The 19957-nt window shown below is 49.4% G+C and overlaps 1 protein-coding gene across 6 annotated transcripts in view; it reads right to left on the reverse strand.

Annotated features, from left to right (window-relative positions):
• The window catches only part of SLC4A4 (solute carrier family 4 member 4), a 146985-nt gene that overhangs the window by 91071 nt on the left and 35957 nt on the right, over positions 1-19957 (reverse strand). The window lies entirely within an intron of this gene.

The following is a 19957-nucleotide window of genomic DNA, read 5'->3' on the forward strand; positions in this document are numbered from 1 at the left end:
ACTGCCCAGTGCCAAACCTGAAGCAGGCTGGGAACCCTCTCAGATAAGCAGAGCAACAAGTATGTGTGCTGGATTCCTCCTGGGATGTTTCCTGAGGTCAGAACCACTGCTGTTAGGATTTGGTCTCCAAGACACCATCTATCAAACACTGCTGCTTGCCAACAGGCAGGGCTTTGGATACCCTACAGGAGTCCTCCCACAGAGCAACCCCAGAGAGCCCACAAGTCCCTCTGGAGACCTTCAGTAGGGTCACTCCTTCTCCACTTTCCCTCCAAGGCACATCCTGGCACCCACAGAATGTGGCTGACCTGCAGAACCCGTGGTTGGGATGGGGAGAAAGGCAGGAGCTACCAACACCTCTGCCTGCACGCAGCTCTTGGAGGATGATGTTCTTTCTTTCACAGCTCTTTCACTCCTGCAGCAAGGCCATTCAGCACCTAACACTGTCCTACACCCAAAGCTCTCGAGCTCTTCTGAAACTTGCACCTAGAACTTTTCCTCTGAAAAGCTGAAGCTGAAGCTGTGGCAGTGCCCACCCCCTGGCAGCAAGGAGTCCCTGAGCATGGTGATTCCCACCCAAGCTGTGTCCAGAGGCAAGCTGGCCAGGCAAAACCTTCTGTCCTCCCATTGCTGACAAGCACTGAGTTACAATGCCTGCAACCCCCCCTCAGCATCACCACTGCTTCCAACACCTCAGACAAGTCCAGGCAGCACAGGAACCCCATGCCATGAGTACCAGGAGCCTGACCCACACAGACCCATGGCCAGAAAAGCTGGGAAGCTGCAGGAGATCATCAGGGGTGAGGCTGTGGCTGCACATCCTGGGGCTCAGACATGCTGATCACACACACACACCAGTTCCTAAATGTTATCCTCACCAAAAAGGGCTTAAAATAAACCATTCTCACTGTGAAACACAGAAGGAGCTTTAAACACTTCTGGAAAAGCTGCACTGGGAGCTTCAGTGTTTCACCAGGAGGAAAACTTGGGTTTTTAAAATGCAACATCTGTTAATGCTGGCAAAGAGCAAACTGGGCTGATTCTTCTAAGAACAAATGATGGCAATAAGTAAGTCTTAGGCAAAGCCACAAGTGGGTGACTGAGCCCTGTGGTGGCTCAGGCTGTCCCCAGAAGCCTCCCTGGGGACAGAGGTGACCCCAGCCTCAGGCTTCCAAAGCTCTCCCCTCCAGACCTCGTTTCCACATGGAACCTCAGAGCAAAGCAAAATATGGATTCCCAAAAGGTGCAGGAGGCTGGGAGGCTGCAGCCAACAAGGAAATCAACTCCCAAAGCCTCCAACTTCCAGAGCAACCCTAGAGTAAATCCTGTATTTCTGTTTAAAGAAAAAGGGTGATAAGAAATACAAATGCCTTTGCTGCACAATCTCAGCCTCACAATCCAAAAGCTCTTGTAAAATAATCATTAGCAAGGGCTCAGAAATAAAGAGCCAAGCCGGGCATGTATCAGTGTGTACTCATCACATCCACATCTCAATGTTAATTCACCTTCTGATAGTTCTTTCTCCCTTCAAAGCCCTCCCACTTGATTAAAGCAGCCACATTCCCTTCTGACATGAGGAATGCACAGCTCCTTCCCCAAAGCTCTGGGCTTCCCATTGCTCTGCCCTGCTCACTCCTCTGCCAAATTCCTTGGCAAAAATGGCTCTAACCAGAACTTTGATCAATAGGTTTTTAACCATTCCAAGCATGCAATAACCACTGGGGAATGATGAAGCAAATACCCCAGGTATTTTCCCATTAAAATAAAACCCCACACCAGCACATTAACAAGTGACAAACCCGTGAGATCAGTCACAGGACTGAGAAGAGTCAATCACAAGCCTTACACCAGGTGTACATGTAAAGCAGTTTAACTAACTCCTCTCCCAACCTCAAAATAACATCTGATTGCACGTGAGGACCATGGAAGGTCCTCTAAAACATCCAGAATCAGCCCTGGGGGGACAATCGTGTTGCCTAAAGGAGGCTTGGTTCTGGTGCAGAATGGCACTTTGGGAAAAGCTAACAACTGGATCCACCAGAGTTATTTTTTTTCCTCCAAACAATCTATAGCTTCTTCTCCAGCAGAACAAAGCAAAACCCTCTTGGTTTGTTACCAGGCATCATATCCACTTTCAGAAACTGAAGGAAAGAAAAAACCATCCCCAAGCCCTGCCAAATTCCAGCTACCAGCCTGCAGGTCCAGGTGGTGTGAAACATGGGATGTCCTGACCATCATCTCCTTTGTAGGGTTGGTACCTGCTGCCAGCTCTCAGCTGCTCAGCAGGACTGAGCTCTGGGGAGGGGGCAAGGAGAAGACACTTTGCTAACATCTGTTCTGCTCCAGGACACTGCCCAGAGGCTGCCTGCTAACACCACCTCCTTCTCCAGCAAACCTTGCCCACCCCCTGCCTCTATCACATTCTTAATATTTCATTCTCCAGTGTTTTAGAACCAACTTTCACTCCCTAAGTGCAAAAAAGGGTTTATATTCTGCAGGCACCTGTTTTGGTAAGAAAATCCTCACGTTACTCCTTTCTTATTGAAAAAACAGCACGTCTGGAGATTGGAGATGGAAAGAAGAGGTAAAGGGAATGATTTGGGAGCAGGATGAACACAGCCAAAAGGGTTATGAGGGTGGCAGCAGCTCTTGCTGAAGCTTCCATGTGTGTGGAAGTGCTTCTGGTGCTGTAGGGTTGGACTCAGTGATCTTGAGGGTCCTTCCCAGCCATAAAGATTCCATGATTCTCAGACAGAGCCAAGGCAAGAGCTCCAGCAGGAGGTGGGGAGAAGCCCAGCTGAGCTGTGCCTTAGGGATAAGGACTTCCAGGGAGCTGCTCATTGCCCTAACATCACCTAACCTGAGAACAGACCCTGGGCCATGGTGACCTGGTCACCAGGTTTCCCTTTTTTTCCAACCTTTTTTCAACAACAAGAGGAGAAAGCAAAGCATGAGCTTGCATCCCCTCCAGTGAGAGCTTACCTGGCCTTCATGACAAGTGAGAGGGAAAAGGAGAATGAATGTCCCTAAGTAATGCAGGGAGCAGAAAGCCCTTTTCCTTCTCTCCTTACAGAGGGGGAGCAGGATGAGCTATGGAGAGCACATTGGGAGCTTCCCAGTGAAGAACCAGCCCTGCTCAGCCTCCTGCCACCAGTTCACAGTGAATTCCAGCAAGGGGAGCAGAGCCAGGCTGCTGGAAACTTGCAGGGCTTCAGGATCACAAGGGTGGTGGGGAGGAGGCAGGGAAGTGACAGTCAAAGCTCAGTCCCATTTGTGTCCCAGTTCTCCAGCTCGTCACCAAAGAAATTCTTTGGTTCTAAACCCTGTAGTTATAAGAAAGTGAGCAGAGAAAAAGGTGAAAGGATGGGGAGAATCTGTAGCAGAAAGAGTCACCTGGCCAGGCAGTGTTCCATCACCCCAGCAGGATGGAGCAGCTGAAAGCTCTCCCCAAACCCTACCCTGTCCCTCAGCTCCCCCAGGCAGACAGAGCAGCTCTGCTTTGGCAAACTTATTATCAGCAATCTGCACAACACCTCAGCAGATGCTCAGCTTTAAATATGGATTTAAGTCTTCTTGAAAACAGCCAGGCTAAATATATGCTTTAGGTTCAGTTTGTTCCCTGGTGCTGTCCCAGCTCCTCTGCTGGTCCTAGGGGTGGTGACAGAAGGTGCCTGGCAGCCCATCCCCAGACTACTCCAGTCCCTCCTGTGAGCACAGCAAAACTCACCCAAACCCCAGGAGAAGGGGATATGGTAGACCCCTTCCCATATGAAAGGTCCAACAACCAAAAAATGCTCACATCTAACCCCAAATGTGGTTTCTTGTCTGCTGGTGGAAGCTTCTTATTTATTGCCAAAGCATTACAGGAACCCACAAGACAGAGAGCAATCTCCTTTTGAAGGCAAACAATTAATTAAAAATACTGCCTGGTTTACATATCTGTGCAGATAGATTTAAAGTAGAGCAGGTAAAAGAATTGGAAATCTTCCCTTTTCACAGGTGAATACAAGTCCCACTGCCAGGCTTGGAATGAAACCCAGGTTCAGCCCCATTTCTTTGTAGAGATCCTGCTGCTCATCCCCTCCCTCTCATAGCCCCCCTGTGCCATCCAGCACTTGGGGGACTGCAAGAAGCTGCAAACCCCAAAGGAAATCACTGAATCATCTCACATTTCTATTTTTTTATCCTCTATAAAGAGTTTAGAGCATGAGCCTGATATCTGAGCTATTCAGCAGACACCATTTAACCCCTAACACCAGGTGAACGACTCAGCCCAGCATTCTCTGTGCTGCCAGCACCATTTCTTTTGCCCCCAGCTGACAGATGTGATCCTACAAACCCCACCAGTCCTTTGTCAGGCACAATCCATCCCCAGATCCTCCCCCCAGTTCCTGAAGCAAGCATGAAACCACTGTTGTGGATGGCACCACTTCTCTGCCCCTAGGAATGTGGGGTATGTTTCAGGCCAGCTCTAATGCAAGGCCCAGACTAATCCCCCTGCAGAGCTTTAGCCAGGCTTTGCCAAAGGAACAATTGTTTATGCTGTTGGGTGGTGAGGGTTTGCTTTCTGCAGAGTGAGCTCCTATTCCCACGATGAAATGCATGCTGGAATGAAGTCACTTGACTGCCTTTCATTTTTCTATAGACTCATCCTTCTGAAGTTTCCCATCCTGGGCAATTTACATAGGAACAGGCTGGAACAAGAAAACCATGATACAGACAAAAAGTAGGGAGAACAAGTCTCAGACAGATAAAGGGAAACCCAAATAAGAGTAAGCCCAACAAAACGGGGTCAGACATGTTCTCTAGGAATACCCAGAGCTCAAGGAAGAGGCAGTGCTCAGTGTTCCACTCAGCACTCTGCCTGCAAGTCAGGAGCAGGAGCCAGACTTCCTCTTTTCTCAGCAGCATCTACAGCCCCAAAGCTTTGCAAGATGCCCCAGAAAGCTTCGAAAGGCCCAAGGACTGAGTGGCCAAAGTCACACATCAAAATCCTCCCCCGTCCCAGAAACTTCTCCCTAGCCCCAAAGTTTCCATGGCTTTCCTGGACCTGAAGCCAGGCAGGTTTGGGCAACTTCCACCAGGAGATCTGCCCCATCCCGAACAGCTCCTCAACCTTTGGGGATCTACCATGATGTGCTTACTTGGTAAGTGCCTCAAGATGCAATTCAGCTGTTTGCAGCCCAGTTTCTCTGCCTTCCCTGCACAAAAAGCCAAGCACACATTTCACTGCTGACAACAGAGACCTCCTGCCTGCTCCCTCCTCTCAGTGTTACTACTGACTCTATGTCCTTCTTCCCAGCCAAAACCAAACATCAAACCAGCCCCCAGCCCCAGCATGCCACAAGGCTCTGTAACTCCTTGCTGTCTGGAGCACACCAAGGTTCTCATCTCTCCCTGCTCTCAGTCCCATCTCCAAGGAGTGGCTCTGCCCTGAACCTACAGCTGGCTCGTGGCAGAGCCCAACTCTTCACTCTGAGTGCACACAGGTTCTGACACCTCCACTTTCTGCTCCCTTTTGACCTTCCAGCATCCTTCCTCGTGTCACTGCTTTTAAAGCAGGAGAACTGTTTGGTTCCTAGGAAGCAAAAGGGCAGAGTGAGCAGCCTTGTGCTGCTGATCCCAGGCTCCCCTCACACCACTACAAGTACAATACAAGGGCACACACTTCCCTGACCAAAAAACCCCTCTCACATGGGCCAAGCTGTTAATCAGAGTCCCAAATCCAAGCCCAATAAGTCATGGATGAGACCACTCTTGGGGCATGAACACCTGGAGAGTAACTGCTGGAGGTCTCTGGGATGCTGAAAACACCTCTCCTTTCCTGCAGACCTCTGTCATTCCCAGGGTATTACATACCCAGAGCTCAGACCTAAATCCAGCACCCCTCCTCAGCTGCATGGACTCAGTTCCCATTACTATATTTAAATATCAAGGTCTCCAGTTGGAAGCAAGACTTGAACAGGAGCCCAGTCCCACATTCAGGCTGAGACTAGCCCATTCATCTCTTCCTTTACAAACAAGAGGAAAGGCTCTGCTGATCTGTGCACACCTCCATTCCATTGAACTGCTGAGGTCCACACTCCTCTTCCAGAGAATTTATACAAACCAGAAGGCAAAATGCACCAAGAGGGCTCTGCCTTTTTATAGACATAAATCTGGTGATACAAGTACCAACACATCCAGAAAGAATTGCTTACATTTCACTTCACATCTGCTTCCCTCTTCAGCTTTCAGATGACCAAAGCTCTTTCCTACACACGATTTTGAGGTATTTAATATCATCGTTTTAAACTTCACTTAGTGGGTAAGAAATCAGCAAGTAAATCCACACAAAGACTCAAGCCCTGCTTGAACAGATGTTGGGTCAGGATTCAGAGCTGAGCAGAACAGCCCTCAGATCTCAAATCTTTCCTTTCAGCTCTCACACAGAGTTATTTTAATGAATATACCTCTTTGCTGGGAAATGGCTGACACTAACAAAGCAGAAAGGAAATAATTTGCAATTATTAATGTACCAGGGCTGAGGCCTTTCCACTTTATCTTGTTTATTCCTCAGGTTTATGACATTTAAATTTCAGTTTTGCTCAATTTCCATTCCCTTTGGTGGTTCTTCAGCTTCCAGTCCTTCAGGTCACAGGTGAAATAGTTCCTTTTGGCTTATCAGAAAGTCAAAGAGATAAAAGAGCCAGAAGAGAAGTTCCCCATCCCTAAAATAACCCTGGCAGAAAGAGAAACCCCGGAGTGGGGCCTTGGACAAGACCCACAGCTTCAGAGGACTCAGCCTGAATAGAAGCCTTTCCTCAAAAGCACTTGCAGGGCTACAAAGCAGCTTGGTTTTTCCTGGCTGATGACAGAAACGGATTTAATTTTAGGGTTCATGCTCCCCCGAGGCTCCAGCAAAGCAGACACTGCAGAGATACTCTGGGGGGAGGCAGGAAGACCTCCCCTATTAGTGAGTGTTCTGTATGTGACTGATTCAGGTTTTTTGTTAACACTCCCAGTGTTGTCATACCAACTCACTGGCATCCAAGTAAAACAGGTTTTTGGCCTGGAGATCTCTGGTTTGCCATCCACTCATTTCTTAATCAGCTAATTCCCTAACAGCTTCCTCCTGCAATCAGCATTATCTGCAGCATCTCTGTGCCAGCCAGCCTGCAGGAGGAGAGAAATGGATGGTAGGGGGGTGCCAAGAGAAGAAGGGAAAGGGCCCAGAAATGAGAGGGACAGGGAGAAGGGAGCAGCACTGCAGAGCTCCAGACATCCCAACACATTCCCCAGGATTCTGCCAACACATCCACTGATCCTCACTGGATCAGCAGCTGCTGCCATCCCCACAGTGCCATCTGTCCCCTCATCTCCCAGACCCAGAATCCCAACTGGAGGAGGTCAGTAGGACATGGGCACAATTCTCCCCAGCCCCTGGGATGAGAGGAGACTCAGTTCCAGCCCCTTTGCCCTGCCAGCTGACCTCAGCTGCAACCCATGGTCCCATCCCTCCAAAAGGGAAGGGATAGGCAAAAGCAAGAAGGGACAGGCAAACCTAAAATAAAACTAACAATAAAAAAGGACAGCAGCTTTGAGAATAACTAGAGTAAGGATCAGCATCTGCAACAGCCCCAGGAGGAACAGTTCCATGTGGTTCACAAGAGCCACCAGAAAACACAAGGGAAGGGTTAGAGATTAAAAACTATGTTGGTTCTAATAAGACAAGAAGGTTTTGCACAGAGCCTGCATTAAGCCTTCCTAAGGCTGCAGTGATGATTTCCAGTTGTCAGAGGGAAGAAGCTGTGTCCAGCTCACAGCTCAATTTCCAACCCCCCCTGTGGTGCCAGCCCCAAGCCTGCTCGTGCCTCCCTCCCTGCCAGCCTCACTCCAAACCCTTCTCTTTCCCTTGGTCTCTCTGGAAACCAAGCTCAGAGGAGAACAGGTCTGATCAGCTCATCCTGCAGGCAGGCACGGCTGGCTGGGGCCAGAGAGACTGAGCAGAGAGGGAGAAGAACATCTAATAGACCTTCCCCCAGGTCAGCCAGGAACTCCATGCCAGCTCCTCTTCCTCTCCTGGTTAGCACAGCCCAGGGTACCAACACCTGCAGGACCAGCACCCCTAACCACACATGCCAGCTCCTCTTCCTCTCCTGGTTAGCACAGCCCAGGGTACCAACACCTGCAGGACCAGCATCCCTAACCAAGGGCTGTGTGTCTGGGTCAGGAAGGCTCTGCCTCAGCTCTGGAAAAAAACCTTTTTGAGTTGCAAACCCCTCCCTGGTCTGAAAGCCCCAGGGAATGTTGAATCAGCTCCCAGGCCCCAGGGACAGGTCTGGTGGGTATGCTCTGGGGGGCTTCAGACTCCTGTTAGGTACAGGAGAGCCTGACCTTTGGGATGCCTTGTTCCCACACTGTCCCACAGAGAGTTTAACCCCAAAAAGGGGCAGCTTTGCAGCACCAACCATCACCTCCATTCAGCTCTGGAAATATCTTTGCCTTGAAATCAAGATGCTTTTAAATGAGGTTTGGGGTTTTTTTCCCCCCACACGGTAAATTCCTCAGACTTTTCTGTCCCTCGGCAGTTTCATGTGAGTGCAGAGAGCAGAATTAGGGAAAGCATTAGGGTGCTTAGGTCATCCCAGAGCACATGCTATCAGGTCAGGACAGCAGCTTAGCAGAGCAGCTCCCAGTGACAGGAGGTCTTCCCCTCTTGCTGCTGGGAAAGGACCCAACCTCTCCTTTGCTTCAGCTGCCTCAAACATCAGCAGTGCACGTCTCCAAGTGGCAACATTTACCCCATAAAATCCCCCAGAGGCACTTTTCCTGGTACTTAAAAACCCAAGAAGTCTCAAGACAAAGCTGAAGACTCATTTGAAGTCCCCGGAGCAGACAGCTGCCCACCCTGTGCCCTGAAACCCAGATGCAAACTTTAGATTGAATTCTTTTCCTCTACATTTAGCATGACTCATTGTGACACCTTTGGCCAAGGGAGATTTCTAATAAAAACTGCTGAAGAAAAAAGCAGCAAAGAGCTTTCTCAGTGAAGAGCTGGAAGCAAACCTGCAGAGCCCCGGCAGGACACGCAAAGGGAAATGCCCAGCACAGAGGTACTGGGACACTGAGTCAGCACTGCACTTTGCAGAGCATTTTCTTTGTTCTGCCCAGATCCCAACACCCAGTTCTTATTATTTTAGCTCAACCAATTAATTCAATATTAACCAGGTGGGGTTTATCATTTATCTCCTCCCTCAAGGAGAAGCTAAAGCTAGAGAAGAATCAGAACTTCTACTTAACTACAACGGTCACTTCCATTAACCCAAACCCACCTGTATCAGTTCTTCAACCAGAAGAGAAATGTAGAAGTATAGCAGGAGTGTGACAGTGTTAGGGTGCCAAACCAGGCCAGCTGAAACAACACTCCTGCTGTAGTTGTGCTTGAAATTCAAATTAATTTTGTTATGTCAGGGTCACGGACTTGGATCACCTAAAGCTGACAACATCAGCTGAACAGCTCACCAGCTCTGCCACCTCTCTGGGTGGTATTACTGTGGCAATTCCTGTGCTTTGGTTGTTTCATGGTGAGAACAATGAAGGCAGGTTTTAAAAAAATACCTGGAAAGGTGACACTGTGCCTTTCAATGCACACCTCCTAGAAACTGTCCTCACCAAAAGCACCTTCTCATTTCTTTGAGAAGAAAATAGTCCCAGTCAGGGACTTCTTCCTCCTTCTTCCATTCAGTGGCTGCTCCTTTCAGACACATCCAGAACCCCCTGAAAGCAGAATTCAGCTCTGAACAATTTTATCCTGGCCTTTGCACGAGGGGAGGACAATTCTCTTCTGTATATTCACAGCATTCCAGGTACTTGTGATGGCTTCACAAGGGGGCTTTCTGAAAGCCCCTTCCAAACTGGAACTGCTCTTCAGCACCACTCTGATTGCTTCCCAATTAAAGGAAAACCTACAAACACAGGATGCTTTCAGAAGCACCTAAAGACACGCCCCACATCACTGCAGTGTTCAGAAGGCAGCATTCACCCCCAAAGCACCCCTGACACACAGCCCAGGGCACTCCTGCTCTCTGACACACACCACACCAGCAGGAAACAAGTCTGGGGATGGGCTGAGCTGCTCAGTCATGTTGAGGACTCAAGCAAAGATAATGCTGAGTTAAGAGGTCTGGCCAAACAGTTCCATCCCTAAGGACACTTTTGTGGCACTTAAGATGATGGGGAATGCATGGGGGGGGAAAAAGAGTTAAAGAAATGTTGCTGGAAAGAAAAAAAGTTACTGGGGAAAAGGAGAAGGATGTTGGAAGGACCCTGACTGCTTGTTCAGGACAAGAGGATGCTCCAAAGATGGAGCTTTTTTCCCCCTTGGTTTTCAGCCCCTTGTCCTCAGCCCCTGGTATGGGGCAGAAGGTGTCTGTGAAGCATGCCAAGCAGAGAGGATAATGTGGGAAAGGCTGTTCCATTAGGATGAGATTTCTTTGCAGTCCCAGGAGATCCCTGCCAGAGGTCTCTCTTTGAAGCCTTGCAACAGCATCTCCCAGGGCTTGCCAAAGGCACCCAGGGCAGAGCAAGACCCAGATCCTGGGTGTCCCACATCTCCTTCCTACTTGGAAGTGGATGATCATGGAACTTCAGGAGGTTGTCCAGAGGAGGGCAAAAAAAGCTGAAGGGTTTGGAGCACGAGTCTCAGGAGGAGCATCTGAGGGAGCTGGGGTTGTTTGGGCAGGAGAAGAGGAGGCTGAGGAGAGACCTCCTTGCTCTCCACAACTCCCTGAAAGGTGGGGATCAGTCTGCCCAGTGAAGTTACTGGTGATACTGGGCTCAGGGTGCAGCAGGGGAGGTTTAGATTGGGTGCTGGGAAGAATTTCTTCACTGGAAGAGTTCTCAGGCATTGGACTGCCCAGGGCAGTGGTGGAGTCCCCATCCCTGGAGGGATTTAGGAGTCCAAGAGCCGTGGTGCTTAGGGATAGGACTTAGCCAAGCTCTTGTTAGTCTGATGCTAAAGGCTGGACTCAGGATCTTGGAGGTCTTGTCCAACCAAGGTGATTCTGTGATCTCTAAGGTCTCTCCTAACCCCAGCCATGCTATCATTCTACTGACTGATGCCTGAACTTCATCAGCCCTAACATGCACACAAGCTATCCAAGGACAAGTGTTAATTTTCCCCCCCTAACTTTTACTCTCAAAAACAACTTCAGAAATGACCCGAAAGGGAAAAAAAAATAAAATCACAATTCTCATCACTTTCTGGGCAGGAGAAGAACTAATCCCCACCCCTGAGGTACCCAGTGTTTGCCTTAGCAACCAACATGGCCAAGAAAAATCACTTCAGCTGTTGCTGTGCATGGGAGTCTCAGCCCACACCTACTGTGGGAGGAACATCTCAGCCCTGCCTTTTATCTCACCTACCCCAAATCTGGATTTTGCAAGGGAATCAAAAGAAAAAAGTACTCAGCTCCTTCCCCAGCTGTCACAGGCAAGGAATGAAAGCTTGGCAAAGGAAGGAGCACGTTGCTTCGTGTCAATAGGAGATATTAAAAGCACACTCCAGTAATTATTTTAGAAAACACACTCAAGGGGAGAAAGGGGAAAATAGAACGTGGGGGTGCAGGGGGATGTGTTTTGCAGTGATAAAAACCTGCAGTGCTTGCTCACCCAGCAGCAGGGAACAGAAAGCAGCTGCCTGCTCCTCACTGCCTCCCCACAGCCACTCACCTGCTGAGGGCACCCAGGACTCCCAGCACCTGCAAACCCCTTTCTGCCATGGATTTACCTATTGAGGGGGTGTTAAGTGTAAGGAAAGTGCAATGTTTTTAAAACAAAGCTAAGTGTTCATCAGAAGCCCTCATGTGATCAGTATATGTCCAAGTCAAGCTAAAAAAGAAATAAAAACCCCAACCCAACACTCCAATCAAGAGGTGTTGCAAAGGGGGCAATTTATTTTATTTTTTTTTTTCATTAACTGTCTGAGAAAAATCCTGTGCTCTTGCCAGGAAGAAAAAAGGAAAACTTTGCCTAGGGTGACAGTTCACATCTAGAGCCAGCCTCACACCACCCTGTGCCTTCACAGAACCAGAACAATCTGGGTTGGAAGGGACCTCTCAGGGTCACCCAGTCCAACCCCTGCAGTATCAGGGACACCCTCACCCACATCAGGTTGCTCAGAGCCTCCTCAAGCCTCACCTTGAACATCTCCAGGGATGAGGCCTCAACCCCCTCCCTGGGCAACCTGGGCCATGGTTCCACTGCCCTCATGGGACACAACTTGTTCCTGACATCCAGTTAAATCCACTCTTCTCTAATTTAAACCCATTTTCCTGATGCTATCCCTCCAGGCCCTTGCACACAGCCCCTCTCAGCCTTCCTCAGACCCTGGGAGGTTCCATCCTGCCCCAGTGCCTGGGTGTGAGCAGGGATGTTCTGCAGCCCCAGGAACCAGAGCACCCCCATCCACACCACCTCCAGCTGGAGCTCTCTGTCCCTACACCCCTTCTGCTCTGTCACTCCCACCCCAGTGACAAGTCCTCCCTGCCAGCTGAGTCTTCAAGAAACCTCTCCTCACCTTCCCTCTGCATTTTTTGAGGTTGCAGCCTCTTCCCTGAGCCCACCCATAAACCCATCTTGAAACCCAAGGCAATGTCAGGTTTGTCTGCCCCAGTCAGACAAACCCAGGCAATCCCCCTGGGCTGAGAGGGACCTCCCAGGAGCCTGACCCTCCAGCAGAAGGTCCCTCCCTCCCCAAACAGCCAGGATGCAGTCAGCTTGGACCAAGCCACCAGCCTTCTGCTGGGCAGCTCTTGAAGACCAAAACACCCCAGATTCCCTTAAGTTTATGGTGAAAGGCTCCAGGACCATCTTCCCCACATGGAATATTAGTATTAAAAAAAAAAAATAAATCAATCCCTTTGGCCATCCTGCCTGGTATTTTTTAAAGGCTCCCATCCTGGTCTGCATTGCTCTCTCTGTGCTGAGCTGAAGATTAAAGCTCTTTTTAAAATCTCACCCCATGTCTTGAAGAGCCAGGAAAGAAATGAGATTGCTGAAAAATCCACCAGCACTAATAGAAAGAGGGCTCTTGGCACATCCTCCAGCTGGGCTGCATCTGCTTGCCTAAGAAGGGACATTTATTTCAGTCCTGGAGCTGTCCCTTGCTATTTATAGCTCTTGGCTTAATTAAAGAACTTTCAGGGTAGACACCAAGGCTGAGCCTTCCTAAATGGATGTTTAAATATCCTTGTTGAATTAGCTGCATCTCATCAGGGATGGGCTGTTCCACACTTGGGGTGACAACTTCCACTCCTGCCCGGAACCCAACGGGAACTTCAGTGTAACACGGGGACTTGTGCAAGCCACGTGCTCACAAGCACTGACCCTGAGGCCAGGGGCAGGCAGGCACCAAGACATGATGGGTCTCAGGAAATGAAGGTTCTTATAGAGGAAAAGAAGCACCAGTTCCTGAGGCACTGGTGGGACACTGAGGGATGCTGACACCCACCTGCATGCTCAGGGCTTGGACATCAGGAGGAGTGATGGGCATGATGGAGAACCCAGAGGGCACAGGAATCAGAGGGCATTCCAGCCCTGGGGTGGGCTTCTCTTTCCCAGGAACAGTCGTGTTGGTGAGGGAAGGACACAGCCAAAATAACCAGAGCAGCTTGGCCTCTGGGGACCCCTGGCTACCACTGCTCTGAAGTACTGCACTCAGCAGACAGAAGTCAGAAAGCTGTTCAGACACACACACAGAGCACTCATCTCTTACCGAGGCACTGAGACCCACCTGAAGGCCTGAAGAACCCAAAAGGACCCAGACTGTATTCATTGTACAGGCAGCAAACCATAACGTGAAGGAAACTAAGGAGAGCATTGCCATCAAGCTCAGGGTGTCCCACATCAACCAGAACAACAAACTACTGTGTGCTTGGATTAAAAATGAAGAGGTCTCCACTTAAACAAGTCAGTGTGGTGAAGTCATGCTCAGGGTTACTCACCACAACATCCAGGGATCTTGATAAACCAAGCAGGGATTAACCAATTTGAAAAAAACCCACACCACCAAACCAGTGCCAGCTGCTGCTGCCAGATCTGCCAGGTCCAGATAATCTTTTAGAGATAATTACAGCTCCCTCTCCTCAGCAAACAACCTCCTGAGAACAGCTCAGAACCAGGTACTCACCCACCAGCAAACTCTCCAAAGCTGGGAGCAGGCTCCAAGCAAGGAGCAGCCCCTAGAGCTCCAGCTGTCCCTGATTTTCACATCCCTGCCTTTGGAGAGCAGGCTGGATCTCCCAACAGCATTACTGTACCTGAAGCCCTGGGGAGGGCTGGGGCACAGCCCAGCAGGTGCCTGCCCAGCAAACCCCCCCTTGCCCAGCCAGCCTGACACCACAACCCTCCCACACCACCTGCATGAAACAGAACCCTCCTAACCCACAGCTCAAGAGAGGTTTGGGGGTTTTTTCAGTTTTATTTCAAGAACTGCTGCTGGTGGGTAGAAGAATTTCTCTGAGCAAACTGCAAAGCTTCCTAAGCCTGTGCTGGGATGACATGTAATCCCTTCCCTCCCCCTTGCTGTCCAGTTCCTCTAGAAACCTCTCCACCAGATCCACATTTTCAGCTTCTCTTGCCCATTTCTGGTTCTGGGGCTCACAGTGACACCCTTCAGCCAGTAAAGAAACCTTCAGTGATGGCATCATATGCAGAACAGCTGCAGCAAAGACTAAAATGAAAGATGTCCTCAGCTCACAGCCACTTATCCCTCTCCTTTAAGGGTTTCCAAAAATTAGATTCTGCAGTAACATTCATCCACCTGTCAACATTTTGCCTCTTGCCAAAACTCAGCTTTTCCTCTCTTCATGGATGCAAGCACCAGGAAAATTCTGCTCCACCATGGAGCTGGGTGGTGTTCATCACTGCTCCTTGCTTTTGGGTTCCAGCCCTCGCTGAGCCCCCAGCACCAAAGCCAAGTCCCACACTCACTTCTGAAGCCCATACCCACCAAACCAGCAACACTGAATTTCTTCTCCTCCCCCTCCATTTCCTTAAGCATTCCACTGAGTTTAGACAAATCTTTTTCAGGACCACAAGTGGTTTAAAAAAAAAAAAAAACTCAGTAATCCATACAGGATTTCAACTTGGAGGATAAAACCTTTATACGTGGCCAAAAGCAATAACATATCATGGAAGAAACCCATCTCCTCCTGCAGCCCTTCAGGAAAAGCAGCTGCTCTGGGGCTTTAGAGGCAGAGCACTTACATGTACCAATGTGTCTGCACAGGCAGGAGGAGCACCCAGCTTTGGATGGGGATGAAGACATCCCAGGGCTGGAGCTGAGGAGCCTTGTTCTGAGTACTGCCCATCAAAGCAAGCTCCCTCCTTGCCTGTCTCCATGGCACATTTGAAAAATGCAAGTGGGAAGAGGCACAAAGCATGAATTTGGGACACGTGCCCATACCTTCTTACCCCTACTCTTTAAAGTGAGGAAAAGAAAAATGAAAAAGCAAGAGGTGCCTGTAGTTAAGCTCCTGAGAACGGGGTTTGAGGCTGTTTATTGCCAGCTAGCTTCACAGTCACTGCCCAGAGATGTTCAGCTCTTTGTTACCTATGTTACTAGCATCATTTTTGTGGTTATTTTCTATCAAATGCCTTAGGGCTTGAACTGAGATGTACCATTGCAAGCTGTTCCTTTATAGCTGATAATACTGTGTTTGATTACACCTAAAATTCCCCAAGATATTTCTGAAAGGGACAGACACTTTGTATTTTGAGCTTCTTGCTCACCACTTGCTTGGCATCACCTTTGCCTGTGAAAGGACTGAACTCTGTCCCAAACACACAGTTTCCTACCTTCCAGAAACCACTGGCCAGTCACAGATGAACTGAACAAAGATGAGGATTTCCATCCTGCCCAAGAACCCCCCAGTTTCCTACTTCTGTTGCTTCTGACCCAATAACCAATGGCTCAAGTCAGCCCAAGCCTGGCCCCCATACTCCAAGCCCTCGAGGCTTCAAAATGAAGATATCCATAGCTTTGTCAGCATCCACCTTCTGCTGAAGGGTCCAAGGGAGCTGGGCCAGCCCAGGGACCCCAAGCATGTTCTGCACAAGGGGATCCCCTCCCAGTGCTCTGACACTGAGCCAGGAGGGAGCCAAAGTAACCTGGAGGGCAACCAGAGACCCCTTCCCAGAGCAGGCAGGGATGCAATTCCTCATGGGAAAGTCTCTATGGGAAATGCTGCAGTGAAGCATGAGGAAGAGGGAAAGAGATTCAGCCTGTCCTTAGATCTGCTTTCCTTGTTCCTCCTCGGGCTCATCCCTTGCAGATAACAGCAACCTCTGCCACCTGGGGATGAGGCTGAAGGGACTCAACACCTCCCCCATGCCAGCCAACAACCCTCCTGGGCCTTTCCACCAGAAACCCCCTCCTGGCCAGCTCAGCCTTCCCCTCTCCCCATTCCCACGGCCAAGCACAGAGCAGCTGAGGATGCTCAGAGGACTGAGGAGTGAACACTGCAGCCACGAGCAGCACAAACCCCACCATCTCTTCCCTCTGAAAACCCCATCTGACAGCACAAAACTCTGGTTTCCAACCCTTATGTGTGCTTGAGGCAGGTAAGAAGAGGGCATTTAAAACCCACTTACTAGGAACACAAGAATATTGTAATACTCTTTTTTAATATTTTTATATTCAATAATTTTGGTTTCCCTCCACAAGACTTGGGTGCAGGCTTCCTAAAGGGCTAAAAAGTGTTTCCCTCTCCCTGGCTGGAAGTGGAAACCAGGGCTGGTTAAAAGAGAAAGAAGGTGCTGGTACAGTCCATCAGGGCCATGGCTCTGCACCAGCCCATGGCTAGAGCAGCCCCAGTTCAGCCAACTCTGGGGCAGAGAGCAGGGCTCTGAGCTCCAGTTCTCCTCTCTGAGCACAGAGACAGCCCTGCAGGCCTGGAATCTCCTGAAAGGACTCAGCAGAGGGAAAGCTGCCTTCAAATCTCCTCCTCAGAGCAGCAAAGGATGCAGCCCTGTCTGGATCTCTGAAGCAGGCATCTTTCCCAAGCAATAATTCACTCAGGATAAAACATATCTGTACACGTTCAGTTTCCCTGACTCCAGATGGGAGAGCTGAAGGTGGTTTATAAACTTCCAGAGTTTGGCTTCTTTAACTGGACACACATTAAAAAAAAAAAAAAAAAGAACTGCTCTTCCCAGACTGCACCAATTCCCAACTGGAGAAGCACAGCCAGACCAGTTTGGAGCTGGAACAAAATGTTTACAGAGAAGGTTTGCATTTCTGGGCCTGTTTCCTTTCCTGCCCGTATTCACAGACATGTTCAATCAGGTTGCTTTGCTGGGGGACAAAGCTTGACCTGGTGAGTCAAACCCAGACTTGGTCAGAACCTGATTGCACCAGAGAAGCTGAGAAATCACCTTCTGGTAACAAATCCAGGGGCAGGCTTCCCAGTGCTTAGTGACAGCTCCCAAACACCAGTGATGGAACCAATCAAAGCTGCTTTAAGCTTTCTACTCAGGTGAAAAAAAAAGCTCTCAGTATAATGGAGACAGTCAGGTTATTTCCTAAACTTTTAGGAATTATTTCAACCACTGCTGTATTAAAAGTTTTGCAAACCAAACTTCATCTGCTTATCCTCATATCTAAACATTAATGAAACTAACAATTAGATCCAAGCTGACCTGACAGTGTTCAATACTTGGCCAACTTAATAACTGCAAAAATCAACAAAGAGAAGGAGCTCTGTAAATCCTAGGGACTGATTCACACTCTGCCCTTCCTCCAGGTGTGAGTTTTCTTTGGGTAAATCCAGGGCTTGCTTGTTTCCAGACATGGTTAATAAAACAGAATACATGGATCCAAAATCTTCCAGCTCCAAGGAAAGGGCTGCAAGGCCATGCAGCTCAGTCCCTCCAGCTCTCCATCACCTCCATAAAAGCACTTTCATGTTTTTATGTCATAACATATGCCCACATCCCCTCTCCTGGATATTCCCAGCCCAGTGTCCTGGAGCCTCGGGTACCTGCAGCCTGGGTGACTCCTGTGTGGCCTCTCTGGGTGAGCAGAGTCCCTGGTGCCACCCAGCCTGCTGGCCCCCAAAGCAGCATTATGCAAAGGTCCTTAGCAGAGCTGCCCCAGCAGCCTTAATCCTGGCACTCACAACACCCTCGCCCTTCTATTCTTGGGTCCCTTCCCAGGAAAGGTGCTGAGCTACATAAGAGGCCACAGCAGGCTCAGGATTTCCTCTTGCCTTGGTTACTGCAGCTTTCTTACCCCCTGTCCCCCCTTGCCCACCCAGGAAGCCCCTGCAGAGCTCACAGCATCTTTGCAGCCATCCCCCCCCCCAAAGGGCCTCCAGCACACAGCCTCCTGCTCTCCCTCTGCTTTTCTCCAGGCTCTGCATCTCACTTCTTGCTTGCTTTTATTCATTTCCCTCCCTCCAAAGGAGGAAAGCAAACACCCAGACTCTCTCCTGTGCTGGCCACCAAGCAGGCAGTGGCCAGTGGCCATCCCCACTCCATGCCCACCCCCCCGTGCTGTCCCACTGCACCCCACACCCCGAGCAGGTACTGCAGCTCCTGGTGCCACAAACCCTCTGCTGACAGCTGCCTAAATACATGGAATAGATTTCATTTCAGTGTAAAACTGCTGCTCAGCTTGCCCCAGCTCTTTTGTTTCTAATATTCCTCTGCTTGTGAAACTGAACTTCAGCCACAAGCCCCTCATTCATTTACTGTTAGCAGAGACAACTGACAAAACCAGGTTATAAGTGGGATTTCCTGCATGGGTGCCAGGCCTGGATATCAGGCTGAGCTGCTGAGCAGCAGGGAACTGCCCTGCTCTGGGGCACACTTGCTGTGACTGGGAGGGAACAGGGCCCAGAACCCATTCAGACCCTCAAAAAGCCCTCGTCAAAGCTCCAGTAGGAGAGACCTAAAGCTGGAACAGTCTGAATATCCAACAGCTGCCTCCCACTGCCAGCCACCTAGGAGGCTGAAAATGAAATGGAAATAAAACCATTTATAAAGGACAAAGAGTGTCAAATGCAGCAGAGCAGAAGTTTCTGAAGGATACACAGAACGGGAGAAGAAAGGCTTCTTAGCCAGCAAAGAAAGAGTAGGAAACAAATAATTCAGCTATGAAACACAAGAATTTCAGAAGGACACAAAAAACCTGGGGATATGAGGCAACATGTAATTCAATGTTTGGAAATTCAAGACAGTAATCTGAACTACTCCTATCCTTTACAGTTTTCTAAACTAACTGTGCCAGCTCGTAAAAAGATCAGGCCAGCAGGGCAAAGCAGCAAGTCCCTGCAAGAACCTGCTGAAGCACCTGGATACATGAGCTGGGGAATGAGAGAGAAGCTACAAAGTGAGTGCTATGCATGCTATTGCAGGGCAATACTCTTCACCTGCAATACTGTGTGGGGTTTAAGTGAGCCCACTCCAAACATACAGACTGCAAAGAGTCTGAAAAAAAATACAGACTGCAAAGAGGCCAGGGTGGCAGAGAGCAGGGGAAATTCCTGAGTGCTGAGAAGCCCTCCCATTCTGCCATGCAGTTAGTGAGTCATTAATTACCCCCATAGTCTGAGCTGACCATACCCTGGGTTCCCCTCCTTTATGCAAACCTTGTTAGCATCTTTGGGTTTTCACAGGCAGGCACCAGCTCCATCCCACTCCTATCTAAGCAGCTATCCCCAGATTTCAGGAGCAGCTTGTGGCCAACAGAGCAGAGAGCAAGAGGAAGGGGACTTCATGACAGCCTTCCATGAAGAGCTGCACAGTGATGACACCATGCAAAGATCTTTTTCCTCTAATAACAATTTCAGCATGAGTGGAAGCTCAGGGCATCCACACCAGACCTCTTCTGCTTCTCAGAATTCAGATATTCAACCCCTCCATACAGCAATGCTACATTTTAGTCTTTTTGTTTGTGGAACTCAAAACTGGT

The sequence above is a fragment of the Calypte anna genome, chromosome 4A, assembly GCF_003957555.1.
Source record: "Calypte anna isolate BGI_N300 chromosome 4A, bCalAnn1_v1.p, whole genome shotgun sequence".
Taxonomy (NCBI): Eukaryota; Metazoa; Chordata; class Aves; order Apodiformes; family Trochilidae; genus Calypte; species Calypte anna.